General features: G+C 52.4%; 1 long non-coding RNA gene across 1 annotated transcript; it reads left to right on the forward strand.

Annotated features, from left to right (window-relative positions):
• Positions 1-714: 714 nt before the first annotated feature.
• Positions 715-4,740, forward strand: LOC147575970 (uncharacterized). The gene is made up of 2 exons (XR_015241990.1): positions 715-844; positions 3,628-4,740. It is a non-coding gene; the product is annotated as an uncharacterized LOC147575970 (long non-coding RNA).
• The last annotated feature ends 22,608 nt before the right edge of the window (positions 4,741-27,348 follow it).

Raw genomic sequence — 27,348 nt, forward strand, 5'->3', positions numbered from 1 at the left:
GCTCAAAGTAGATTACAAATAATGATAGCTAATATTTGTTTTATTGATTACTGGCCAGCCCCAGTCACATCAAACAGCTGCTGCTTAAGAAAAATGGTGTTTTGGGGGCACCTGGGTGGCTCAGTCTGTTGGGCATCTGGCTTCAGCTCCGGTCACGATCTCGTGGTTTGTGAGTTTGAGCCCCACGTTGGGCTCAGTGCTGACAGCTCAGGGCCTAGAGCGTGTCTCAGATTCTGTGTCTCCCTATCTCTCTGCCCCTCCCTTGCTTGCGTGCGCTCTCCCAAAAAGAAAGAAACATTAAAAAAAATTAAAAAAAAAAAAAAAAAGAAAAATGGTGTTTTGATGCCTGTGGGCTGGGCTCTGAACCAGGTGAGACCCTGGGGCCACCCGAGGATCTGCAGGAGTCAGCAGGAGTTGGGGAGGTCCAGACATGCCATGGGTCCTGTAGACCCGGGGGTATCAGCGAGGCAAGTGCCAGGGTTCAAAGGACAACGAGGTCCTTTCTCAGGCCTTGGGCACATGGCTAACTCTTTCTAAGCCTTGGTCTCCTCATCTGTAAAGTGGGCATAATGGTTAGTATTTATGTTACAGCATCGATGAGATACCATCTACCACGTAACATAGTAACATATTTTGAAAATCGACTCATGTTTTTTTCCCCATTGTGTTTCCTTCCTTCCCCACCCTTCTCCCATTCAAGCAGCCAGGCTCATGGCCTCCGGGAGAGGATGTGACAGAAGGAGGCAAAGGGAATAGAAGGAGTCTCTTCCTGACTTTTGTGTGCAAAAGCCTTGGCTGTAGGCGAAACTACAAAGGGAACAAATGCAGGAGAAAAACATCCTGAGTGAGTAAGAACAACCCCACCCTCACCAACTAGAAAGTTTCGGTGATGGGGAGGAAGAGGAGGATGGCCGGCTGAGGGTAGAGGAGGAAGAGGCCGCCGTGAACACAGTGTCACGCCTGGGTCTTGGGGAAGGGCCACAGCTCCACCTGAGGTCTGGGACCTGGGAACAGATCCCTGGGGGAGAACCCGGGAAGGCGTCAAGGCCCAGAGAAAGGAAAGTGCTGCTGTCATGAAAAGGTCACGGTCTCAAACAGCCCCATTGGGAGTTCTGCCCCATCAGGCCGTGGAAGCCGCAGGTAGTTCTTCGGTGCAACTGGGCCCAGAAGTGGAGAGACCTCCACCCCCCTTCCAGATGGGAGGGACCATGTGGCTAGGATCACAGGGCACCTCTGTGGTGACCAAGTGGGCTCATGACGTCAGGGTCTCACTTGATGCCTTGTCTCTAAGGGCAACCCCCCACCCACCCACAGGAACGGGGCCATCTTCCTGGGGAAGATGGCGTGACACTTGCCATTATTTGAGACGTGGCCACTGCTGGCACGGGGATCCAAAATGAAAATAAGGCCGAGTCACAGAAAGCAAGGAGAGTCCCGTGTCTTACACACTTGACTTGTGGACTGTGTGAGATGGGTGCCCACCACTCGTGCACGCACGGGGTTAGCACAGTGCCTGGTGCAGGGCCGGGTCTGGCTGCCACGCTCAGTGTGCATGTGTCACGTATGTGTAGCCAGAGCGTTAGACCCGGAGGCAGACAAGACGCTGCGTTGCTGGGAGATCATAGTCACCCTCCCTGCGGAGGGCGCTCAGGAGGACAGCTGCGACTCTGGGCACACCCTCCCCCACGCGAGCCTTTCCCCCACTTTTCCCAAGCTCTCCCCACCCACCATTTGTATCCCCCACGGCGATTCTGGCTGGGGTGACCCTACACTTCCTCGGAGCACAATTCGAAAAACCCCTGCCCTCTTGCAATCCTTTTTTTCTTTTTTTTTTAATATTTATTTTTGAGAGACAGAGACAGAGTGTGAGCAGGGGAGGGGCAGAGAGAGGGGGAGACACGGAATCGGAAGCAGGCTCCAGGCTCCGAGCCGTCAGCACAGAGCCCGACGTGGGGCTTGAACCCACGGACCGTGAGATTGTGACCTGAGCGGAAGTCGGACGCTTAGCTGACTGAGCCACCCAGGCGCCCCTCCAATCCTTTCATTATAGGGTTGAATCAGAAGCCAAAGGGTCAATGGTGGCCTTTGTCCCATGGCTAGGTGGTGGCAGAGAGCCCTGCCCCTTCCTGTGCTCCTTTGAGAGGAACCGACAGACGTCTCTCCAGGCAAAGGGCAGTTGAAACTCGTTTATGAAGCACAGTGACCCGCTCCTATTCTGTTCCTGCTGTCCACTCATGAGCTCATTGTAGCTTGTTTTCACAGGACCTCACTCTCCTCCCTCCCTCCAGTCTCCTACCCGGCTTCCCCACTGGGCAAACCCTAGCACGGGCAGAGGGCAGGAGGAGTCCACTGAGGTAGTTCATGCCTGATAGTCCCCTGGGCAGAGAGCAATGTGGAGACAGGAGGAGAGTGGCCCTGGAGAGGCAGACAGAAGGCACTGGCCGGGACATGATTTAGTTAGCATTAATTCCTCCGTTCAATGCATATTTTTTGAGCATCTATGAAGTTCTAGCTAATGTTCAAATATAGCAAAGTTCTTGCTTTCATGGCCATTAACATTCAGTGAGTTATGGTATTAGTTGTGACCTCAGAGCTATTGGCCCCAAGGTTGGAATGGCCATTTAGCTTAGAATATCTGCCCACTATGACCTCCCTCGGCCCCCAGTGCGCATTCTCGTCACTAGTCAAGTGGGCCAAGTCAGAGGTCACCGTACCCGTGTCCCTTTCCTGACCCTGACCACGATGCAGTCCGCACTGCTCTGGACCATGATGACCCCTGCTCTGCGCTCTGAAGCTTTACTTGAGCGCAGTGACACAAGGAAGACTGAAGCCCTCCAAAAAATCTGCCTTTTTCTCCTTTTCCTGCTTCTGTTCTTGCTAGGACCTGCCCCCTGCCTTACACATGCCTCCTAGTACAAACAACATATGTCTTCCTTGTAAAGATCAAGGAATTAGCGATTTCTTTGGAATCTTCTAGCACAATAGTTAACATCTAAGGAATGACCAGGCGAGGCCATCCTCGCCTGGGGTCTTGGCCCCAAGACCCTGTGGCTCCATAGAATAAGTGACTTACAGAGGACACTTGGACCCTTGTCCTTGTTCCAGCTGGCTCCTGGACACCTGAGAGGACACACACACCAGACCACAGCCCTCAATAGAAACCCTGGACCCCCAAAAAAGAGGAGACACTCTCCTTTCCTTTCTGAGTCTCCCAGACACTCCATCTGTACCTGCACTCTCTCTATAGCTTCGCTAAACTCTGTGCTCCCTCCCTCCCGGCTCGTGTTTGATTTCTGTTCTGTGCAAAGCCAAGCACCCCCTTGACTGGTCCTGCAGGACCCCCTCTGGGTCCTCGCACCTGGCCTGCCTCCGTCAATACACTGCTCTGTAGTTTCCTAGGTGTGGGCTGTGGCCCCACTAGACAGGGAGCCAAGAGCTCTGTGTTCCCGTGGCTTGGAGGCTGCCTGGCACTGTTGGGTAAGCGCTCGTAACAGGAGACGCTCGGTAGGCATCTGAGGCGTTGATGGCGAATGGTTTTACGCGCTCACAAAACATCGTGCCTTCCTGTTTTTGGCCATGCTCCTCTTTTGTACTTTTCCCATATTTTGCCGCCCTCACGGACTCCAGCCCACAGCAGCCCAGCCCTTCTGTGTTGACGACACATACACAGTTCCGGCCGAGTACGGTCTCCCGCCGTGTACGTCCCAGGGCTCGCCTGCTCGGCCAGCCACGAGCTAGGCTTCCAATTCAGGACTGCGAACTTCGGGGCCACGTCTTCTACGTCTCTGTGTTCCTGATCCACCGCTGCCCAGCCTCACGGTAGGTGAGTCGAGAACACCGTTAACAGTGGTGACAAGCGAGCTCCGAGCGCACATCCTGGGCTAAGAACACGCTAAGCCCCTTGATTTGCATTAGTTCATTTAATTTTCCTGACAACCCCGTGAAGCCATAGGTTGGCACCCCCACTCACTTGGATGTGGCAACGGGTCCAGAGAGGTTTCCAGTGACTCATCAAACATTCCCCAGCTGATAAGCAGTGGGACCTGGCCTTGAGGCCAGGTGTCTGGGTCCAAATCCTGCTCTCATAACCACATCATGAACCATCCCCCGCCTTGGACATTCTCTTCCCCGCACTTGACCTCTTTCCTCCCCTACGCAGCATCTAGAACAGACCTGGGCGTGCACAGAGTGCTTAATTAATGCGTGTAGACGGTCTGTTGGATGAGGTGGCCGGTGACGGATCGAGACTCACAAGACCCTGGCATCCAGTAACACCGCATCTACAGGAAACACTGCAGCCACGCCTCACCTCTGGCCTGTCACACTCCTATAGCCTGACACCCTTTCTGTCCCCACGTGGGGGTGCGGGCTGGGTTTCTAGCCAGCCCCGGACATCACTCCTGACAAGCGTCCTTTGCTCCCAGAGCCGAAACAACATACGGAAAACCCAGGTCCCTCTTTCAAGCCCTCCGAATCAGAGCCACAGGGGCCTATAAAGTTCAGGTTATGAAGTGTCACGGGGTCTGTAACGACCTCTTCTTATTGCCTAAGCACACACCAGAAATCTGTTCATTTCTGGGCAGGGGCTAATGGAAAAAGAGGGAAACTTTCCATGTATTTATTATGTGAAACATCACATACGGGGGATATGCACAGTGATATGTAATTAGACATAAAATGAGCCAGACTTGAGGATTTGCCAAAAATCTGCGGCAGGATAATGAAACTGCTTTACGAGGCTTTGGATGGTATCGTTGCTTTCACGATCCTCCCTTGCAACCCACTGCCTGGTGACCGGCTGGATGGAGACGAGGTGGTGGAACCCCAGAGCTAGGAGTTCCTTCGAGGGGATGCCTGGCCAGGCCCCATCTTTGATCAGTCCCTGTGTCTTTTCCAAGGCAAAGATACATTCATCTCGAAGCCCCGGCTGCAAAGGAGCAAAATAAAGAGAAGGTGGGGACGGAGGGAGTGAGGCCCATCCCGGGCAGAGGGTGATGGGACCAAGCCCCCTGATTTCTCCAGTCCCAGAGGGGCTGGGGTGGACGGTTGTCTGTCCTGACACTCTGGCTGGGCAGGCGGGAGCACTGAGGCAGCTTCTAGTTTCAGCTCTGTGGCTGTCTTGCTCTGTGACCTTCCCAAACCACTGCACACCCCAGGGCCTCAGTTCCGTCCTCTGCGGAATTGGGAAGGTAAGTCGCCCCAGCAGCCTGGGCACAGGGTGCCAGGTGACCGGCGACTGATGCGCGGAGAAGATCTCGCTTTCTTGGCTTTCCCACGAAAACCTGCTAGGATATCATTCATCCCCATGGGTTGAATTCAAGTGTTTCACTCAGATCACGCCAGGACGTGCTGGCTCGGTCAGTACAGCATCTGATTGTTGATCCCAGGGTCGTGAGTTCAATCCCCACGTTGGGTGTGGAGCCTGCTTAGAAATCCATATATCGTGCCAGAACAGAGCCTTGTGGTTTATTTTGTTTTGTTTCTTAGTTACTATGGAAGGTCTGCTACACGTGCCCTTGGCACTTAGCGGGCACACAAGTTCTTTGCTTTGCAGGTAAGCACCTGACAAATTCCGCCTGTCTTACTTCCTTAAACTCCTGCACACGTGTCCCCAGCATCTCCTTTTCCCCTTGCGACTGCCCTGGGTTGGTGTCTCAGTGTCTCTTTCCCAAAGCACTACAACGCCTTCGAAATCTGGTCTGGGCTGGCGAATCTTCTCTCTCTGCCTCTGTCCCTCCCCCCATCCCTACCCCGTTCTCTTTCTCTCTTTCTCTGTGCTGATCTGTGTCCCCAGAAACTGACCCCTGCAGTCCTTCACAGGGACTTTCTTGCTTTCTGGTTTCTGCCCACGGAAAGCTCCAGGAGGAGACCCAAGGGTCGCGTTTCTTGCCCCGTGCCTGCTCTGGGCTGTGTTTTTGGCAATGACTGCATCCCCAAAGGTCTACGCCTCTGGCTGTCACCGGGTCCACAGGCAGGTTTGTTTTGCCCCTTGCCTCACAGGCCTAATGCTGGTTAAAGCTCCTGGCTGCCCATTCATGGGGGGGGCCTTTCTGCCCCTCATTGGCTCCACCCACCCTTCCATGAAAAGTGGGCTCATTCACCCATCCACTGAGCCCCTAAGCTCCACTGTCTTCCACCAGAACCCTGAGTGTGCACATCACTCCTACTTCCGGGATCTCCCCTCCTTGGGTCTGTTGACTGCACCCGGTCCCCGCAGCAGGGTCCTGACCGTGCTCTCATCACAGACACCTTCGCCTCTCCGCCATCTTCGTTCAGTTTAAGAGGGACATTTACAAGCCTCCGCAACTTGGCTGGTGCTCTCTTCTCTGACCTGCGTCTTTCCTGTGTTGCCTCTCGTTTCCCGGTGGAGCCAACGGCTCTCCTTAAATGCAGCCCCCACCGTTCCCTCACCCCAAACCTCTGAGGCTCCAAATCTTACCTGTCCTTCAAGGCTCAGCTACCACGTCACCTCCTCCATAAACCCTCCCTCTTCTCACAGCTGGAAGCAATGCTCTCCCGTCTGAACTCCCAGGGGATGTCATCTGTTTCTATCTTGGTCACTTATCACTTCCCCAACTTGTATTAGAATAATTTATGTCCAAGCTCTTTCTTCCCTTCGGGCTGGGTCTCTTTCACTTTGCTGTGACCGTGCGGCGTGGTCACTGAATATGTGTGCTCTGGAGACAGCCGCCCTGCTTCCGAGCTTGGCTCTGCTGCTTTGTAGCCACGTGAACTTGGCACGTGACGTTCCTTCTTTGAGCCTCACGCTGCTCGTCTGTAAGATGGAGGGGGCGGGAGTGAACATAACACCTGTCTTGCAGGCTTGTGGGAGGATTCCATGAGTTCCTGCATGGAGAACACACTTCGAAGGGGGCTGGCACATATAAGAGGTCCATAAATGTCAGGTCTCCTCTCTTCCTCGTCTTACTGTTACTTAGTTGCACTTGGAGAATTAATTCCATGTGCTGTCAGACATCATGTGAGAGTAGGTGGCATGATAGAACAGCGCCTTGAAAACAAGACTTTGTCATCAGAATGGTTTTCCTAGATTGGTCACGTCAAAGCGTGTGACCGTTTCCAACACCAGGATTGTATTCGGAGACAGAGTCCAGCCCTCTCCTTAAAACGATAGGAAAATTGACGCCCAGAGTCACTGGTGACTTGGCCAAGGCCACACAGCGAGTGGCCAGAGCTAAGGCTTGAGTTCAGGTTTTCTTACTGCAACTGTTTTTCTTCTATAGTCCTCAAGTTTCTGAGTAGTTAGACCTCCTAAGCTTCCGAGTCCCAAGAGGTGATCTCTATGCACTTAACCTGGAGGACAAGAGGTGAGGACCCGTGGGCTTGGGGGGTTCCCTGGGGCTCACTTGGCCATCTTATAATTTGGGGTGGGATTTAAGGGCCTGAAAATCTATGTTTGCCTCTTGGAAATTCACATCCTGCTTCTGGTGGGCAGTTTACCCCCTGAGTATGTCACCAAACACCGGGAGAGTCCTTAGCCCTGAGTGAGAGACGCGAACATTTTAGGGAAAGAGTTGACATAGACTGGGTAGGAAGAGGTGGATGAGAACAGGCTCGGTCTGGTCAGTCTGAAAACTGAAAACAGATCTGATCTGATGACATTTGGGCAACTATTGACCTTGTCACAGAGCCCAAAGCCTGTGGCGGGATGGGCGGGGATTAGGCAAGAACATTTCAGAAAGAATGTTCCTGTGCCTCAGCCGCTAGGAATGCTGGGTCATTCCTGCTGGGCCCGAGGGTGGCGGGAGCAGAGGGAGACGAGCCCCAAGGGGCCAGCAGTTGGCTGGGGCCTGCTCTGGAGCCCATCTGACCACCAACACCGAGGTCTCACAAACCAGTCGTGGTGGGTGACATCCTCATTCCCTCAGAGCCTGTCTCCTACCTGTCATGGCGTCCTCTAGGGCAGGGTCTGGGAGGGAGACTAGGAGCATGAGACAAAACCAGGCAGAGTGGGCGCTCTAGATGGGCTTAGATCTAGGGGCAGCATTGTGGTAAGTGTTCTCTTAGGGGCAACGTGGGTATTGGAGCCCGGTTGGCTTTCCCACCCAGGAGTGGCGGGGGGGGGGGGGGGGGCGTTTGAGTCACCTGACAGAGGTGGATGCCAGTTCTGATTCTACTGTTTAGCACCGTGTGTCCTTGAGAAATGGACACGCTCATTGTCTTCATCTTCGCAAACCAGTGATGCAGGCGAGGGGCTTAGCGCAGTGCCTATTGAAGTTATTATTAGCGAGGTACAATGCCAGGCACAAAGTAAAGGCTCAAAAAATGGTAACTGAGTGGGCCATGTGTGGAAGTTTCCTAGGCAATCATAAAGGCTTACTCACATAGGCACAAGGACTGTTAGCATCATACCCAGGCAATGGGGCTCTTCACGTAGCATGTGGGGTTTCTGCGCCTGGGGGACCTTCTCTTTGCCTGCTTAGCCTCTCAGGTTGAGGCTCACCTTGGTCTAGACAAGCCATGCAACTGACATTTCCCCAGGCCAGGAAAGGGTTGAGCTGGGATATGAGTTTCTAGATAGAAATTAACCTATGAGTCAACATTAGGTCTCTGTCTTGAGCATTCAATGGTTAGGACGCTAGAGCCCTTTGGGACCCTTCACCCAAGCTCCAGATGTAGGCTGGAGTAGTGGAGGGCTCTTTCACGAGTGGAGGGATTTTGGGGGGAGCAGAAGTATAGGGCATCAAAAGGAGGGTCCCTTTGGTTATGTGGACTGGTTTTCTCTTGGTGTGCCCCCCCCCAAGCCCTGGTTGCCAGGCTGAGCTGGCTGTGAGGGGTGCACCGATGGAGGCTGGCACATCAGTATCTCACAGTCCTACCCTCACCCCTTCCCCCAGAATCAATCCTTCAGCTTCTAAACACCAAGGAGCCCACCATCTCCTTGTCTCCACGGTGAGGAGGGCATCATGAGGAGGAGCTGAGAGAACTTAATGAAACAAACATGTTAATGAGACCCAGGAACCACCCTTCCCCTCCCTGGCCCATGACTACCATGCTCCCTCTTACAGACGTGGGGTCACGTACACACGTGCACACACTTGTGGCTACAACACGCGTGTATACACAGACTTACTTTGAACGGATATTTATTAAACTTCCCCAGGGCCCTGGCGAGTTCCCTGACCCTGTCCCTTGTCTGGCCCCGCACGGTCTCGGTGTCCCAGGCCTGTGATCCCTGATACTCTGCATGCCTCTGCCACTGGGAGCCACTGAGGCAGGGATCGTGTCTTCGTGTTTCCAGCTCCTGAGTCACATGTAACATAGAGGAGATTTTCGGTACGTGCGGAATAAGGACATCAAGGAGGAGGAAGACGCACGGGACCGAGGACAGCACGTGCAAAGACGCGGAAGAGGGGAAATGAAGGCATTTGTCTGGACAACACACGCACGAAGGCACAGGACTTAAGGCAGAGACTGAAAATGGCAGCCCACAGCCAGCTCTTCCTGTTAAAGCAGAACTTCCCTTCCAGTGAGGGATGAATACTTGTCATCCTTCATACATCCTCCTCAGCACCTGCCTCCTCTCTCGCCCCGGAGAAGACAAGAAGACCAGCGTGGCCACAGGTGTGGCGCGAGGTCAGGAACAGGGCCAATCCCTCTGCTGTCGCCGTCCACAGCTTATGGCTAATGGCTGGCAAATGCAGGGACACACCAGGCGAATGCTTTGCGAATCTGGTTCCCGTTAAGGCTCCGGTAAAGAAACCCGGGAGGTCCTCGTGGTAAAATCAGACCAGATGTGAGTAGATTGACGAACGTCCCCCGAAACAGAAGGAGCCCCACGGTCCTGACATGCCTACAGGGTTCGAAGAGACCCACAGCTCCCTTGGTGTTGGGGTGGGGGTGGGGGTGGGGGTCATGTTCCCGAAAGAATATCAAGTCACACCATCAAATAGCAAATGCCTCACCACGACGGGAGCCGAAGAGCAGCCCGATTTCCCAACAAGAAGCAGGCCAACGGTCGTATCACAACACGGTGACGAGGCAGACCGTGCTCGCCGATGATCCCTGGACTCTATCAGTGCCAGGCAAGCCCAGGAGGCAGGATCGCCGAGAGGCTGAGGGCGGCCACTTGGATTGTGCTGACCCCTTCACTTCTTAGACTTAGGCGCTCCGGTGAAGATTCAGTGGGGATCCTCAGGCCCTATGCGGCCCCAGAGCAGAGCCTGGCTCAAGTCAGTGTTCAGCAAGCATCAACCATCATTAGTATTCTTGGTCAAAACCTCTAAGCAGGAGAGAATCACACCCATGTGGGAGGTGAAGAAACCACCGCTCAGACAAGTTCATTGACACGGCCCAGGAGCGCACAACGCTGGCCCAGGAGCCAGCCCTGAGCCCAGGCAGGCTGACGCAGAGCCCTCCCTTTTGAGCTCTGTTTTATACCACTTCCTGGATGGGAAATGGGGACTTGGGCCAGAAGGACTTGGGAACATTGTTTCCTAGGGCCGCTGATGCCCATTCCTGAGAGTTGGGCAATGCTGGAACAAGAAGTGAGGCAGAAAGGGATGGAAATGCAATAATCAGGCGCTAGAATGTCAGAAGATTCCAGAATGTTGGAAGAGGGACGCCGCCTGACCCGCACCCCCTTCAGGTGCGCAGGCCGGCTCCGGGTGAGCCGCGTGTGAGGCGGGGGCGGGCCGAGGGCCAGCCAGGCAAGGCGCCCCGCACGATTTCCTGTTATTCAGTCTCGTTCTAGGAGCACCCCATCATCTGGCCAACTCAGGGCGACAGACTCCGGAGAGCTCAGTCAAGCACTTGGGGAGTTTAGTTTTTAAAATAACAAATCGTGAACCCGGTTAAAACTTTTCAGTCAGCCCAGTCAGAAATCCAGTCAGGTGGCTTGAAAATTCGAGAAACCCAGGCTACGCTACGTTCAGTCAAGTTTCGCCGTTAACTTCTGCAAAATCAATCAGAAACTCGGTCAGTTCATCCTGAAGCCCTGGGAGTCTAGACAGAAGTTCAGGCAGCCTTCTCATGTACCGAGGTGGTGAGTTGGAAATTTGGTGAGGTTGGTCCAAAATCCAGCAAGGTCAATCCAAGTCCGGATCAGCCCAAGGTTCCATGTGGTGAGGCTGAAGTCCACGTGGTGTAGTCAGGTATTCAGTTACACGGGTCATAATGTCCGCCCCACCACTTGGCATCACGTAGGCCCGACATCCCGTGTGGGACTGGGTTAGTAACGGGTAAACAGAGAGAGACAGAGATTGGCTGTGTGCAGAGGCAGGGGAGCTAAGCCGGAGACAAAATGGTACTGTCTGAGGGTTTCCGGAATCATCTCCACCAGGAGCCAGGCCGAGGAAATGGCAGAGCTGAGCGGGAGTGCCGTTCCCAGACAAGCCCCCGAGACCACCTTGAGTAGACCCCAGATGCCACTCCGCCGACCCCCGCGAACCCAGCTTTTCAGAGCTGTCGGGCCTTCTGGCCCCGTATCCGGCCACTGGCTGCCAGCCAGGGTGTCCTCACCTGAAGGACAGCAGCCCCGTGAGCACATGCAGCACGCCTCGTCCCCTCTCTGTCTGTCTCTCTCTGTCTCTCGGCCTGCCTGTCTGTTCTCCCACGCTCCTTCCCCTCTCTGGCCCGAGCTGAGCAGGCATAGCCAAGAGCTGGCCCCGTGCCCCAGCGCATGGAGGTGTAGCTGGGCTCCAACCCAGCTCTTCAAACAGGTTCCATATGGTCCTCCCGGCCGCCCCTCATTCCCCTTCCCCACCTTGACTGTTTCTGAGATTAAAATCCCTTCCTGGTTGTCAGCGAACAGCCGCAGGGAGGGGCCGCCTCACTGCTTTGGGGGGCTGAGCTGGTGTGGAATACTCATCAGGAGGCTGGCTGGTTTGGGGGTGGGGGTGGGGACAGAGTTCCTGGGCTGCTGGGTGACGGGGTGTGGAGGGGGGCAGGTGGCTTGAGCGTGGGAGAGACCTCTATCTGTCCTCTCAGCCCAGCTTCAGCCCCAGAGCAGTTCCCGGATGTCTGGCCTTGGCATCGGGCCCCCAAGACTCAAGGTGGAAACGTGCAGGCACCCCAGTAGCTCTGACTCTTCTTCTGAACCCGGAATTTCTTCTGTAGCTAAGAGGGCTGTGATGAAAGCAGGTGGGTGGGGTGGGGTGGGTGGCGCCCCCGGAGTGGGGGCCGCAGCTGGTGTTTCTGATATTGAAGTGTTTAATAATTTAACAGCCAGCGCAACAGTCCCAGAAGGTCCTGGCTGAGCCTTCACCATGGGTTGGAAACCATCTCAGCTCTGGCTCTGCCTTCTTCCCTGGAAAGGCATCTGTTGACTATGAAATCTGAGGACGTACACACTTGCATGTGGGTATGTGTGTATGTGTGTGTGTGTGTGTGTGTGTGTGTGTGTGTGTGAGAGAGAGAGAGAGAGAGAGAGAGAGAGAGAGAGAGAGCTCTCTGGATATGCAGCCTCCCAAGCACCCAGGAAATCCACAAGCACGTGCCCACCTTGGAGCTTTGCCCGCCCTCACGCCCCTGCCTCAGCCCCACCAAGTCCAGCCCAGAGGCTCGTCCGGGCACAGAGGCACAGCTGATCCACTTCTGAGCCCCTGGCTGAACCACGTCCTGGGGATTCTTAACTCTTATCCTCCACCATCCTGTCACAGACCCATGCCCAGGAGCTGGCCTGCATGTCTGGGGTGCTGAGCACTTGGGAAGTCTCCCCGCCAGCCTGTCCCCCCGGCACCACCCCCCCCACCCTGGCCACACCCTTGGCCGAGCTCTGGGAGCCCGTCCTATCCCCTTGCAAGTTCAAAGCGGGCTCCCTGTCTGCTCTCAGTGACGACATCTGGCTGCAGCAGGTGGTGATTTAAAATCTCAGCCCTGGAAGGCCCTCCGATCTCCATCCTGGCTGGCTCACTTTCTACGTGGAGACTCAGAGAGGGGAAGGGCCACCGAGCTGGTGTCCCAGCTGGGACCGGAACCCGGGGTCCCACGACTGCTGGAATTTCCCCAGCAGCATCCTTGTGGGCACAGGGAGAGAGTGGGCGAGTATACTCAGCCAAGCCAGAGCTTTCCCTCTCTTCCAGAGCAAGTATGGTCACAGGGAGGGCAAATACTCCTTGGAGATGGATCTCACACCTTCTGTCGTCGCTTCTTGGAATCCACGGGGTGCAGGGACATCATGCTGTCTTGGGGAGACCTATATTGCAGGGCGATTTGGGGGCACAGTGGGAACATGGCCTGCGAAACACTTTGGACACTGGCACAGGGATAGAAGATCTCAAGTGCCCTGAGGGCCACCTTTCTGTCTTTTTGCTCCCTTCCTCTTGCTCTCTCTTTAGCTGTGCAAATCACTGCTTTGCACAGGGGGAGAATGCAAGCTTATTTTGTTTCTCTTTCCAGGTATTATTAGAAGCCTAGGGCAGAGCAAGGACTAGCCATGGCTCCAGAGGCCAGAGCCCTCCGAGTGAGTGGGGAGGGGTGGGGCAGAGAGGGAACCCAGCTCCCCACCACCTCTGCGCACCAGCCCAGCCCCCTCACACGGCATCCGGAGGTCCCGTCCTGTGGTCCATAGCCACGTGTCCCCGGCACAATTACATTGGGCAACTTCGACTCCAGCTAGCAATTTTCCCATCTTCCGGCGTCTGGGCCCCCGCTCACCAGTTTCTTCTCCTAAGATGTCTTAGGACATCCCATCCTTCCAGCCCGGCGCAGACTCTGCTGGGTCTTTGGTGCTCTGACCTTGGTGCCATCTCCTCTGCTGGGGCCCGGCCCTCGGAAGTCCAGTGAATGAGATGGGGTGTGCTTGTTTGAGACGTTAACAGTTCTTTTTCTCTTGGGAGTTCACTCTGTGCCCTGCATTCAACACAGCCTGCGTGATTACAAAGTGGGATGGGACAGATGTCGAATGGAAACAAAGGAGGCTGCCCGGCTTGGACCCCCAGGCCCCAGATCTCCGACGAAATGAGAGAATTCAGAGGCTTGGTGGAAATGTGGGAGCAAGGTCAGGAGTGAGAGCAGGCCTTGGCCGTTGAGGAGGGGGCTTCTCTGGAGAGCTCTGGGAGGCAGCAAGACCCGGGGGGAAGGGCTGGGGGCAAGTCCAGGCACTGCCTGGCTTCCACACCCAGGTGAGGCCCAGACCTGAGAAGTGGCCCCTGGGCCCCGCACCTTGCAGGCAAGAGGCAGAAATGAGGGTCGTCTTGGTGATGAGCTTCGAGGACGGATGTCTGAATCTGGAGGGCTCCACTGAGAAATGACCCAGGGGACTTTGGGGTCAAGTGCTTCGGGGGCACGCTAATTCCCCGCAGCATCTGGCCTTGTAGCAACTCCTGTGACTCCAGCTCTTCCCGGGGGAAACTGCAAGGTTGCCCCAAACTCACTGAGTGAGATTGTGCCCTTCACCCCAATGAATGGAGAGCTCAAGCCAGAGATTGAATTGCTACGGAAAGATGAATCGTTCTGCCTGTGCGGCTGGGCTGCCCGCGGAGCGTGGTTCCTCCTGCACTGACACTTCTAGACAGGTCCTGGGCAGCATCTTTTCTTATCCTAACAACCAGCTCCATGCACATGCCGTGAGGTCTCCCATTTTACAGACGAGGAAACTGAGCCACTGAGGCACAGGGGCAACTCACCTGAGGTCCCAGGGTTGGTGCCCGGAGGGGTCAGATGCAGAGTTGTGTCTGTCTGACTCCCGGGCCCATGCTCCGCACTGGCCACACTCGCAGCAGGTTCCTTTTCCCTCTCCCGACACTGGGAGAACCCCAGGTGTATTTAAACATCTTAGCCGCAGTGTTGGTGTTTAGCCAGGGGTCTATGTTTGCTTTTGTCAAGAGCCTCTGCTCCAGCCTGTGTTTTCTCCCTAATGTCGGGGTTTGGGTTCTCCGGGAAACCCAACCCCAGAGTCTCCCTCCCCATCCAGCTTTCTGCTTTGCCCCATCACAAGCTCAGGAGAGTCCCCGTATAGCTGTGGCTGAGAAGGAACGCATGGTCCACATAGTGACAGTTCCTTACCTTCTACAGCCCAGAACTGATTTCGTTCCCCTCACTGCACCTCTGGGAGGTAGAGGCAGGCCAAGAACTGAGGCTTGGGGCTTGACCTAGTTCCCTCTGAGGACAGGGAGGAAGAGGTGGAACCCAAAGGCATTGCCCCTCTTTTTTTCCCCAAATTGGTCTGTGATTGGAATCAGTATTTCTGGTTGCTTTTTTAAAAAACAATCTATTTAAGTAGGGGCTCCTGGGTGGCTCAGTCAGTTGAGCATCCGACCTCGGCTTAGGTCAAGATCTGGCAGTTCACCAGTTCTAGGTCCACGTCAGTCTCTGTGCTGACAGCTCACAGTGTGGAGCCTGCTTCAGATTCTGTGTCTATCCCCTCTCTCTGCCCCTCCCCTGCTCACGCTCTGTATATGTCTCTCTCTCTCTCAAAAATAAGTAAAACATTAAAAAGAACTTATTTAAGTAGGCTCCACACCCAACGTGGGGCTTGAACTCACAACCCTGAGCTCAAGAGTCACTCACTCTACCAACTGAGCCAGCCAGGCACTCCTGATACTTGGGTTCTCATTCAGATCTTTAAGCCAGTAGTTCAGAGAAGAGACAGGCGTTCTCCTGCCTCTTCAGACAAAACTCTCTCACCAGTGATTCGCAAGTTCATTTGCGAAACTTTTCTGCCAAAATCTTTATGCTGTAGAGAAAACCAACGACACAGATCCTCTGCCCTGATCAAAGGGGCTGGAGGCAACTACCCTGTTACCCTGAGGGGGTTCCACCCTGGGTGCCTCTGGCCTGGGTTAAAGACCATGAACCACACTCTCATTCAAATCCCAGGTTCACCGCTTACCAGCTGTGGCCCTAGGAATGTTAGTTAAGTGCTCTGTGCCTCAGTTTCCCCATCTGTGCCATGGAGACAGGAACGTCACCTGCTTCACAGCATTGCTGTGAGGATTAAATGGGCAAATGTCTATTAAGCATAGAGAATGACTCCTGGCACGTAAGAAGGGCTAAATAAGTCAATGATAGGGCATCTGGGTGGCTCAGTCGGTTGAGCATCCAACTCTTGGTTTCGGCTCAGGTCATGATCCCAGGATCATGGGTTTGAGCCCCAAGTTGGGCTCCATGGTGAGCACGGAGCCTGCTTAAGATTCTCTCTCTCACCCTGCTCCTCTCCTCCGCTTATGTACTCTATCTAAAATAAGTTTATTTTATTTATTTATTTATTTATTTATTTATTTATTATTTTTAATGTTTATTCATTTTTGAGAGACAGAGCACAAGTGGGAGAGGGGCAGAGAGAGGGAGACACAGAATCCGAAGCAGGCTCCAGGCCCCGAGCTGTCAGCACAGAGCCCGACGCGGGGCTCGAACCCACGAACTGTGAGATCATGACCTGAGCCGAAGTCAGACACTTAACTGACTAAGCCACCCAGGCGCCCCTAAAATAAATTTTTTTTTTAAATCTTCTTTAAAAAAATAAACAGATAAAATCAATAAATAAGTCAAGAGCATTCCTTGGGCCACCCTGTCTTGGCTGATTATGTTTTGCGGACTAGACCATGCAGCACCTGCTTTAAATGGTTTCCTTGGGTGAAGAGATGATTCAAGGGCATCATCCCAATGAGTCAGAAAGAAAAGCAGTCAAAGCAATTTGTAGGTTTAATTGAGCTGTTTGGAGCGTTTTGATCCGCTTGGGTGGATGCTGTCGCTTTGCACAGGGTGACCAGCCACCTCTGTGGTTCTGGGCGGGCCGGGTGTGTGTGCAGACCTACTTCCTGGCCCCCAGCCAGGCTCCCAGGAGAAGTTTCCATAGAGGTGGACAGACATCGGACAGAAGGCTTACCGCCAATGCTTCCTTGATTGTTCCGGTGCCCTCCGAGTTGTCATGGGGTCAGATCCTGGAAACCTTGAGTGGTTTCCCAGATGGGACCTTTGAGCTCTGCTAATTCGTTCCACCCTGTTTTCTGAGGGAGCTTGGCAAAGGGATTATTCACTTCCCTCCCCTCTTCCCCCACAAGGCTCTTTTGAGAGGGGGGCAGCTCTGCCTGCTCTGGGCAGGAAGGGGCATTGGGAGGCGGAAGAGGACAATCATGTCTTTCCTGTCTCTGTTCTTTTCTGCGAGGATCGTCAGACATGTGCGGGACAACTAGGGCCTTGGGGGTTCCAGGAGAGAGGCTGCCGATTGCCACGGGGACCCTGGCACAGGCGACACTTAGGACAGACCACGTTTACATCCAGGTGAAATTGATTAGACTGCTCATCAAAGGGCAGCCTGAGGGGAAGGAAAGGATCCCAGAAAGGAAATGAGAAATCTGATCATGTTACTTACCTCCCTGGTCAGTAGCTTCCCTTGATGATAAGGTCCCCGATTCTCCCTGCGCCCTTGCCCTGCTTGACCCAGGCCAGCCTCAATTCGGGATGCTCCCTCATGCCCCAAACTCAGCTAAAGGCTGCTCCTTCTGCCTCTGGACCTTTGCACATGCTCTCTACCTGTGCAACTGCTCAAACTAGAGGCCTCAGTCTACACGGCACTCTCCCGGGGGGGGGGGGGGTCTTCCTTACAGCTGTGTACTCCTTCCCCACCCCACCTTTCTAGTTTAGGTACGTGCCCTTCCCCTTTATTACCCTCCACCTCTTTAGGATTCTCTTTCAGTGCACTGAGCACCGTTATAACTAGCTGGCTTTCGTGTCCATCTGCCGGGACTCTTAGCTGCCGCTGGCTCACGGCTTCATCCCTCGCTGTGATGCCATGCCTGGTCTGCAGGGAGCTGCCTTCCTCCAGGTCACATCTGCCGGGGCTGACTCACAGAGAGTGATGGCTGACGCTGGGTTCCAAAGACCTGGCCCTCTTGCCTCAATCTGAGACAACTCTGAAGGGCCACCTCCCCTCTAGAGTGCCCTACAGGATGGCCGAGGCCTCAATTACAACCACATTGCAGGCCGGCCCTTCCCTTCCGAGTCCTGCCTTCTTTGGTTCCTTGTATGGCCTGCGAGCATTCATTCTTTTGCATACTTTCTGCACACAGCTTTCTGAATCAGTCTGTTTCCACCGAACCCCACCTGAGATACCCTCCTTACCCACTTCTCTCAGAGATTGCCTCTTTTTTTTTTTTTTTTTCCTTATCAAAACTCATTTTCAGGAAAGGCTCTCATAAGCTCATTCACATGCAGGTACCAATGACTGATAATAGCCCAATGGTTTTCCTTTTCTGGGGTCATTTAGTCTTCACGAGAATGCTATGTCAAAGGCTGGATGAAGTTTTGTGTATCCGCAAAGCGGTAACGAGGTCAGATCGGGACAGGGCTTATCAGTGAAACAGGGACCCTACTTACTGTGCCTAGAGTAAGGCAGGGTAATCCTAAGGCCCTGCAAATGTTGGCTGGTGAGGCTGGTCCTTGTTGGAACCGCAGAGGTGCACCATCTTGGAGTCTTAGAGAGGGAAGCAGCAGCGTATGTGACAAGACGGTCTGGTTAACTGGGTGACTTCTTCCTTTTGGAGCTCAGCGTCTTCAACTCTAAAATGAGGGATCATAGTACCCATTATAAAACTGTGTATACATATGAGCTCAATTATGAAGACAGACACATTTGTCTGTATACACAAAAAAGTTAGAAACAAACGCCCTCAAACAGAAGTTCCCGAACTTTCCCTGTTCACAGCACGTTTCGTGTCAGTAATTTTTTACGGTCCCGGAGGCCAAAAGAAATACCAGAAAGTTCCTTTGAGTAAGTGGTTACGTCTAAATAACTCGAAGCATATTATGTCGTCATCAAAAGTACATACATTGAAAGAAGAAAGGAAAAACCATTTATATTTCATCCCCAACCACAGTTATTTACTAACGGGATATGTGTGGGGCATCCCCTGACTCTCAAACCCTGGAATCATGTGGGACACCATCACCTCACTTCCTGTGCCACAATGATTTTCGCATGGTGTTTGCTTTTTATCACAGCAACCATCAAAAAAAAAAAAAAAAAAAAACACTGAGTTTCACCAAGTTATGACATTGTTGAAAGGAATGTTGCATGATCTCATGTTGAAACCGTGGACTACGGGAGCTAGTAGTTTGCAGAGCACTGGACGGATGTCACTGCGTTTCCCTCAAAACTTCAAATATCCCTGCAAGGTCTTCGTGGATCTGTTGCTGTGCCCGGACGTCTCAGTGCACCATTTGGGACCTGTCTGGTTCCGATCTCTTTTAAGTGTGATATGCTCATTGTTTAAGAGACGTGGAGGGGCGTCTGGGTGGCTCAGTCGGTTCAGCGTCCGACTTTTGATTATGGCTCGGGTCTTGATCTCATGGTTCAGGGGTTCGAGTCCTGCATCGGACTCTGCACTGATTGTGTAGAGCCTGCTTGGGTTTTTCTGTCTCTCTCTCTCGATGCCCCTCCCCCAGAGAGTGCTCTCTCTCTCTCTCTCTCAAAAGTAAATAAATAAACGTTAAAAAAAAAGAATTATAAGAAGCAGCAGCTTTCTTAAAGTCGCTACAGCCTAAGCCCTCCCTCTCCTCATTCTCCCCTACTACTCTAGGAGCTGATCGCGAACGCCAGGGACGTATGTGACCGTCTGCCTCTGCTTGGACGTGGGCTACCTGGTGCACAAGTTCACAGTCATCACGCTGAGGCCACGCCTATGTACGTATTTAAAGAGCTACACCTAGTTTATCGAAACGTGTTATTTTGAAATGATTTTTTTTTTCCAACGTTTATTTATTTTTGGGACAGAGAGAGACAGAGCATGAACAGGGGAGGGGCAGAGAGAGAGGGAGACACAGAATCGGAAACAGGCTCCAGGCTCTGAGCCATCAGCCCAGAGCCTGACGCGGGGCTCGAACTCACGGACCGCGAGATCGTGACCTGGCTGAAGTCGGACGCTTAACCGACTGCGCCACCCAGGCGCCCCGAAATGATTTTAGATGTACAGAAGAGTTGCAAAGATAGTACAGAGTTCCCTGTGCCTTTCCTCCAGCTCCCTGCAGTGCGAATGCCTCACACAGCCATGGCACACTTATCAATACCGAGACCCCAACGTTGGTCCAATAGTGATGTCTAAATTAGGGACTTTAGGGGCGCCTGGGTGGCTCAGTCCGTTAAGCATCCGACCCTTGGTTTCGGCTCAGGTCACGATCTCATGGTTTCATGAGACCGAACCGCACATGGGGCTCGGTGCTGACAGCACAGAGCCTCCTTGGGATTCTCTCTCTTCCTCTCTCTCCTCCCCTCCCCCACTCACCCTGCCTCTGTCTCTCAAAATGAATAAATAAATAAGTGGATAAATAAATAAGTTAATTAATTAAATAAATAAACTTGAAACTATGGGCTTTATTTGGCTTTCTCAGTTTTTCCTCTAACGTCTTTCTCTGTTTGGGGATTCGGTCGATGACACCACATTTGCACTGTATTATCACATCTCCTGAGACCCCCAGTCTGTGCCAGTTCCTCTGTTTCTCCTTCTCGTTCACGATCTTGATATATTGGAAGAATGCTGGCCAGGCGTTTTGTAAAATGTCCCTCAATTTGGATTTGTTTGATGTTCCCTCGTGATTAGACTGGGGCTAGGGACGTGGGGGAAGAATTTCCCAGAGGTGATAAGTCCTTATAGCAGCACATGAGAGAGAGTATGATACCAGTACATCTTCTCGCTAGAAATGTCAACTTTGAATAATGTGGTTCAGGCGGTATCGGCCAGGTTTCTCCACTACCAATGTTACTATTTTTTTGTTTCCTTAACTATTATGAGTGGGGCGTAAATCCAGCCCACGCTCACTGAGAGGGGAATTAAGCTAACCTCCTGGAGAGAGGATGATCAAAGAATTTCTGGACATGTGTTCAAAGCACCTTCGTAATTAATTAATAAGTATTTGAGGAGCTCCTTTGCAGCTACACAAATATCTTGTTTCTCCCTATAGTTTTGCCCGCTAATTTCAGCATCCGTCAGTAGATTTTGCCTGTGAATGATCACGGTGACGTTCTAACAGTGGTTTCCTTTTTCCCATAGTCTTACCTCATTTATTAATTCGAATCCTTCTATAGGAAAGTGTTCTCTCTTTTCTACCACTTATTTATTAAGTCATATACTTATATCACTGCAGTTTCATGAGGATTTGCTTTGTGGGTCAAATTGTTGCAGCTTTGGCCATTGGAAATCCCTTCACTTGACTCCTCTGCCTTGTAGAGTATGTATTCTTCTGTATCTCTTCTTTTGCTCACTCTCAGTTTCTCAGGGCTGCCATAGCAAAGCGCTACCGATGGGGTGGTTTAAAGCACCAGAGATGTATCCTCTCACGGCTCCGGAGGACCAAAGTCTGAAACTAAGATGTCAGTAGGGTTGTTCCTTCCAGAGGCTCTGAGGGATAATCTGTTCCCAGCCTCTCTCCCGGTATTGGTGGTTGCTGGCAGGTTTTGGAGTTCTTTCGTCCATGACAACATACCTGTGGCCACTGCCTCTGTCTTCACATGGCCTTCTTCCTTGTGCCTCTGCATCTTTTGGTGTCTCTTCTCTGCTTATGAGGACACCAATCATATTGGGTTTAGGGCCCACCCCATTCTGGTATGACCTTGTCTTAACGTGATTACATCTGCAAAGACCCCATTTCTAAATGAGGTCATGCTCACAGGTCCCAGGGGTTAGGGATCCAAAGTATCTTCTGGAGGAAAAATTCAAGCCACAACGCTCAGCATAATGATGGGAAACTAATTCATGCTATTATGTGTGTAAGCATTTTTCTCTTTTTATTTTATTATTATTATTTTTTTAAGTTCATTTATTTATTTTGAAAGAGACAGACGGCACCCAAGCAGGGAGAGGCAGAGAGAGAGAGAGAGAGAATCCCAAACAGGCTCTGAGCTGTCAGTGCAGAACCTGACGTGGGGCTCCACCCCATGAACCATGAGATCATAACCTGAGCCAAAATCAAGAGGCAGACGCTCAACCAACTGAGCCACCCAGGTTCCCCCTTCTGCTGTACTTTTCATATTCATGGTTTATTTTACAGTTGGAGGTCTGAACCTCTTTTGTTTTTAAGTTTATTTATTTTTTAGTAATCTCTACACCCAACGTGGGCTTCGAACTCAAGACCGCGAGGTCAAGAGTCACACGCTCCGCTGAATGAGCCAGCCAAGTGCCCTGCTGTTTTTATTGACACGCTGTTTTTCCCATGGGATACTTCCCGTAGAATGGATGTACCATAATTTGTTTATCCATTCTCTTGCTGTGGACATCTGAGTTGTCTCTAGGTTGGAATTATTATGAGTAAAGATGTCTGTAGCATTCATGGCAGATCACGACAGCTCAACTTTTTTGTACGTGTTTTGTTGGGTTGCTTGCCTTCTTATGAGTTTTGATAGTTCTTTATACATTCTGGATTCAAATCCTTTGTCAGCCCATGACTTGACTTTTCCTTTTGTCAATGGGGTCCTTCTAAAAGTAGAAAATTTCAATTTTAATTAAGTCCAGTTATTTTTTTTCTTTTATGGATCATGCTTTTTTGCGTCCTAACTCAAAGTCACAAGGACTGCCTCCTATATGTTCTTGCAGAGGTTTTAGTTTTTGTGTGTAGGTCCTTGCCCATTTTCAGTATTTGTATATGGTGTGAGGTAGAGGTCGAAATTTTTTTCATATGGCTACCCAGTTGTTCTAGGACCATTGTTGAAAAGACCAGTCTTTCTCCATTAAGGTACCTTAGTATCTTTGTCGAATCAATTTACTGCCATATATGTGTGGATTTACTTCTGGATTTTCTATTCTGTCCCACTGTTCTATATTTTTTTCTCTTCTTATGTTAGTATTACTAGAGCTTAATAATAAGCCTTGATAACAAGTAGTGTCAGTTTCTAATTTGCTCTTTGCTTCAATACTGTTTTGGCTAGTCTAGGTTCTTTGTAAATTTTAGAATCAGCTTGTTAATTTCTGCCCCCCAAAACCTTTTTGGGGTTATTAGATATGCATTCAATTTGTAGCTACCAGCAGATAATCGACATATTTACAATATTGAGTCTTCTGATCTGTGAGCTTGATATATAGGTTTCATCCATTTGTTTGGTAGTTTTCAGGGTACAGGTCTTGCACATATTTCATTAAATTTCTTTCTTCTTAAAAAATCTGTTTAATGTTTATTTATCTTTGAGAGAGAGATACAGAGAGCAAGCAGGGGAGGGGCAGAGAGAGAGGGAGACACAGAATCCGAAGCAGGCTCCAGGCTCTGAGCTGTTAGCACCGAGCCCGACGCGGGGCTCGAACCCCCAAACCGTGAGATCATGACCTGAGCCGAAGTCAGACACTCAACCAGCTAGGACACCCAACTGCTTCATTAAACTTACTTCTAAGCACTGTGGGATGCTATCAGAAATGGCATTTTTCTGTTGCAATTTCTAGTTGTTCACTGTTAGTGTATAGAAATATATTTGATTTTTATATATTGGCCTTACATTCTGCAACCTTGCTTACCTCACCTGTCATTCTGGTAACCACTTTGTAGATTTCTTTAAGACTTTCTCTGGACACGATTGCATCGCCTAAAAATGAAGACAGTCGCACTTCTTTACTAATGTGGATGCTTTCGCGTCTTCTTCCCTCAGTGGCTAGGACCTAGAACAGTGATAACGTCAGGAGACTTCCTTTTCAACAGAAGATGCTAGAACAACTGGGTGGCTGTATGAAAAACAAACAAATCAACCAACCAACAACTCCAGGGATTCCTAGCCCTGTGTGGGCTCTGGGAAGTTTTCAGCTCATACCTCCTGGTACTTGTTCTTTTCCCAGATATAGCTTTGTGCTCACCTTCAGGTATTTACTTCATGCTGCACACATTGGAGGCCAGCCCAAGAGTCAAGGGGACTCCGTGCAGATTTTAGAAGCCCTTCCTCTGCATACCTCCTTCTCCCCTGGTATGCTGTCCTGCAAATTCTAGGCACCTTGGCCTCCCCAAGAGGCTCCTATCTCTCTTCAACTCGGTGAGACTGCTGGCTTCTGTCTGGGTTCCCCGACACTGCTCTGCACTCCAGAAATTTCCTCCACACAGAAAATTGGGGTAAGGCTTGATCTCCTTGGTTTCCTTCCTCTCAGTCCTGAGATGCCCGCTGGCCAATGTCTGAAAACAGTTGTTTAGTGGTCTATATTTGAGGGTTCCAACCTTTGCAGTCCTTGCTAAGTCTGTGGTCAGGCACTCCCTTGTGTGTTTGGTAATTTTCGATTGTGAGTTCACATTTTGGTAAACTTTATCCTTGGGCCTCAGGAGGGCCTCCCTTGGGAATGCATTCCCAGAGGGAATTCAGGCTTGACTGGGAGCCAGAGAGGCACTTTGACCTGGAACCCCTGTGGACCCTCTCGAGGGTCCTGGACGTAATTTTGGAGTGTCCATTTCAGTTCCTCCAACCTGGAGGTGGCTCTCTTTGGTGTTGCCAAGAAATGTATTTGCCCTCAGGTCAATCTCACCTTCCGGGGTCAGTTTCTTGTGAGTTTTTTCTTCCTTTGAACACTTCCCTGATGTTCTACAAGCTCAGAAATGTGCTTAAAAGTGTGCGTTGTAATTCGTCCGGGATCTTTAGCAAGAAGGCCTTTCCATGTACCTAGTTTGCCATGATGTTGGAACCGGAAGTTGCTGTCATTCACTCTCCACCTGTCACCTTTCGTCTGTCTTTTTGTTTATCTTTTCCTTAGCTCTTACTCATTCTCCACTGCCCACATGCTGTTCCCGGCTCCCTGCAAGATGCCTCACAGAAGAAAAGGGAAGGTCCTTCCCTGTGAGGAGTGACATAGTGACATAGTTGAGGGAACATCAGTAACCCATGGACCCTTGTTAAAAATTCTTCACCTGCAAGCCCTTTCTTCCTGCGTGGCTTTACCCCGGCAGTGCGGGTTTCGAGCTGCTTCCAGTGTGGGGGAAACTCGTGCCGGCTGGGAGTCACACGCTGGGAGCCTGTGACCTCAGTGGGCCCAGGACGACTCCGGACCCGTGGCCTCTGGGCCACCCTGCGCCTCTATGTCGTCACCAGTCCACCTGCTATGTCAGCTCCAGTCCCGGCTTCCTTTCCTGAAACTCCAGGAGCCGACGGGGTTGCAGAGAAAGGGGGGGGGGGGCAGAAACAGGGGTGGGGACACACCGGAGGGTGATTGGGTCTTGAGAACAGAATTAGCAGGTGCAGCCCGGGTCAGAACAGGCCTGGCAACATACGCTCACAGCCCCTGAAACAAGCCTTGCTTGTTAAAAGAGAAAAACAAAACAGCCCATCTTTCTCTGTGCAGAGTTAATGCATCTTTGAACGTTGGGGCCCCTCGTGGGCCTAGGCGGCTGCCGACGTTAGTATGTTTGGTCAGGCCGGCTGCCAGCCCGTGCCCTGTCTCCCGGCACTCCGGCCCCTCCATCCCAGCGTCTGAAGCAGTAAATCACCCACACTCTCTCAGGGGAAGAGGACCCGGGATGTCCTACGGCTGAGCAGAAAGAGGGTTTCCTACGCAAGCACCCTGTGCTCCTTCCCACCGCAGACAAGCAGGCTCTGTGGCCACCAAGGATCTGGGGGGGAGGTGGGGTTGTGGGGGGCTGGGAGTGGTAAAGGGAAGACCAGTCCTACGAAGCCTGCTCTGCCCAGAAGCCTAGGGAGTAAGGTGGGAGCAAAGGTCTGCATTCCCTGTAAGCCAGCACTTTCCAAACCTCGGTGACCTGCGAATTGCCTGGAGGTCTTGCTCAGGGGCAGGGGCAGATTCAGGGGGCTGCGGTGGGGCCCAAGGGGCTGCATTTCTAAAAACCCCCAGGGGTGGCCCGTGCTGCTGGTCCAGAGTTCATGAGCAGTGAAGCTGAAGGGTTTTGCCAGCCTATGCAGGACTTTCACTGTACTGGAAGCTGGTTGGAGCTGCACCCTGGAATCCTGGAGAAATGGGAAATACACCTGGTCCCGCCCCCATCACTGAATCAGAAACTCCTCGCGGGGACCGGGGCCCCTGCGTGCTTTGTTTTTGAACACTCCCCAGGAGGTTGGCATGTGCAGCCAGGATTGAGAACGACTGAGCTAGATTATGGAAAATTACCCCCCGCCTTAAAGTTCCGGGCCGTATACCAACTTGCTTGCACGCAGTGGGGGAGCGGCTGGAAACGGTGTACCATCGTCCCCTTCCTGGGAGCATCTTCATTTGCAGAGGGGGCCTAGTTAGCCCCAGAGAGATGACAGTGGCAGAACAGTGGTGGGAGAATAAATGGCCAGGTCATACCTTGCCCAAATAGGGATGCTACATGATCTCGCTGCCGCGATTTCACGCCCGGGGCCTCTGCATCACCGCCCTGACCGGCAGGCCTCCTGATTTGGTCTGTCTGCTCAGCCCGGAATTCCCAGGGGCCCTGCAGCTCGGGAGGGTTCTTGTGCCCTCTCATCGTTATCTGAATGAAAGAGGCAGGTGGGAGGCTCCCTCCCTACCGAAGGCTGTGCTCCTCCTGTGACCCCACACCACGGCTGAGGACAGTGGGAATGAGGTGCGAATGCCCCCAGTCTTGAGAAAATTGTTCCCCGAGCTCCACACATCTGGTTTCCATTGCCCTGTGCAGCCGGCCCCACCGAAGCAGATCCTTTCTCTCTGTATCTCTTGGAAAATCAGGTCCAAAGGCCAGCTTCAGGCCACCCTGGACTAAATCCGCCAGGACCCTTCCCCAGACACCCTCGGGCCTTTCTTCCCCACGACCTCAGGGAGCCAGGTGGGTCCGTGCCAGCGGGGAGGGCAGAGGAAGGAGTCGGCAGGAATCCTGGTTCCTCAGAGACTCAGCGGCTGGGAAGGTGTGGGGCCATTTGAAAAGGACAGGAGGGCCTGTCCACTGAATCTCACACCTGGGGAGTTTGCTAGCTGGGCTGATCCTGGACCCCCTCCCAGAGGTCCTAGTTTACAGGTCGGCGGTGGGGGGGGCCCAGGAATCTGCACGTTAAACAACCTTCCTGAGTGATGCTGAGGTCGGTGGTCCTCGAACCCCTCTCGGGAAACGCTGGCCTCATCCTCACTTCATTTTACTGGGGAAGAAACAGAGGCAGAGAAGGTGACTTCACCAGTTGTGTGACTTGGGGATTGAAACAGGACTCGCGCCCACGCCCCGCCTCTGTGGGTGTGGTGTGTGGGGTGAATGTGACCAGGGGGCCCCGGGGCAGGGGGGGGGCAGCTGGCAGCCCACCACGCTGCTCTCCCTACGCCGCCCCCCTCCCCCTTCCCTGCCCACTGACACTGATCTGACTCCCACACTGAGCCTGTCGGGGAACAGGGATTTATTCCTTTGGGCCTGCTTTCCACCCTTTATTTCTGCATTATTTATGTCCCTTGCCTTTTATCTCCTGCCTGGCTGGCCCGTAAGGCCCATTATGTCGCTCTGGATGTGGCCACATCAATCTCCAGCCCTGGGGGTCCAAGCCCTCCAGCCCATCCTCATCAT

Source organism: Puma concolor, chromosome D2 (assembly GCF_028749965.1).
Source record: "Puma concolor isolate L17-30 chromosome D2, mPumCon1.1.hap2, whole genome shotgun sequence".
NCBI lineage: Eukaryota > Metazoa > Chordata > Mammalia > Carnivora > Felidae > Puma > Puma concolor.